We start from the raw sequence: 926 nt of genomic DNA, 5'->3' as shown, positions 1-926 counted from the left end.
AGCCACTTGATGTGTCCCTTTTCACGTCGATGTTTCTCTTTCTCTCTCTTCCTCTTTCTCCCTCCCGCTCTGTCTGAATAGAAAAAAAAAAAGGAAAAATGTCCTCAGGTGAGGATAAAAAAAAAAGTCTAGATTAGGTATACATCTTCAGTTCATTAAGTGTTCTCCAAATAGAAATTCTCAATGGCTGCACACTATTCCCATTATCCGGTTAAGAATAAATTTTTACATTGTTTTCCTATTATTTAATATTTAGCTTATTTCTAAATTTTATTTAAAATAATCATTAATAGTAACATAAATTATAACCAAAACTGAAGTGTGTGTGTGTGTATTTTTTTATTTCTAAGAAAAAAAGTCATCTTTGTGTCATTATCAACATTAAAATTAGGATACTAAATCAGTATGCTTGAGATTTCCCTTATAGTCTATACTTTTTAAATTATTAGTTCTACAGTCCTGGAACCAACATTTGTTTTAGGTATAATGTTCTTTCTTATATGTATCAAAATTCATACTGAACAATGAGTTCTGGGTTGCAAAAGAGGCTTTATTTTTTGCACCTGTATGTAGTCTTTGTCCACAAGTTAATGAAATGTATATTTTTGTATGTAAATCTTCCCAGACATCTCTGATTATTTCCTTAAGAAAATTTTTGCAAGTGAGGTTATAGGACAATCAGTGAGCACACCTTCAAGGTTTGAAAGACAATGGCAAATCGCACTCTCTACTAATGACTTACTACTTCCCCATCAGAGGAGGGTGTCTTCAGGGAAGTCATGGAAATTTCTCTGAGCTTGTTAAAATAGAATTCTAGCAAAAGAGTTAGCTAACTAGGATTTAGCTCACTGAATCTTACATAGGATGCTAGCTAAATAGGGTTTAGCTAACCATGGATCCAGTAGGCCCTGCGCTGTTCGAAACCT

General features: G+C 33.2%; 1 non-coding gene across 1 annotated transcript; it reads right to left on the bottom strand.

The window, feature by feature from the left end:
* Window positions 1-485: 485 nt before the first annotated feature.
* On the bottom strand, window positions 486-600 carry LOC118623114. Its single transcript, XR_004958217.1, has one exon. It is a non-coding gene; the product is annotated as a small nucleolar RNA SNORA40 (small nucleolar RNA).
* Window positions 601-926: the final 326 nt, after the last annotated feature.

Source organism: Molossus molossus, unplaced genomic scaffold, assembly GCF_014108415.1.
Source record: "Molossus molossus isolate mMolMol1 unplaced genomic scaffold, mMolMol1.p scaffold_m16_p_9, whole genome shotgun sequence".
Taxonomy (NCBI): domain Eukaryota; kingdom Metazoa; phylum Chordata; class Mammalia; order Chiroptera; family Molossidae; genus Molossus; species Molossus molossus.
Note: the sequence above shows the minus strand (reverse complement) of the source record. Positions and strands in the feature narration are given on the sequence as shown.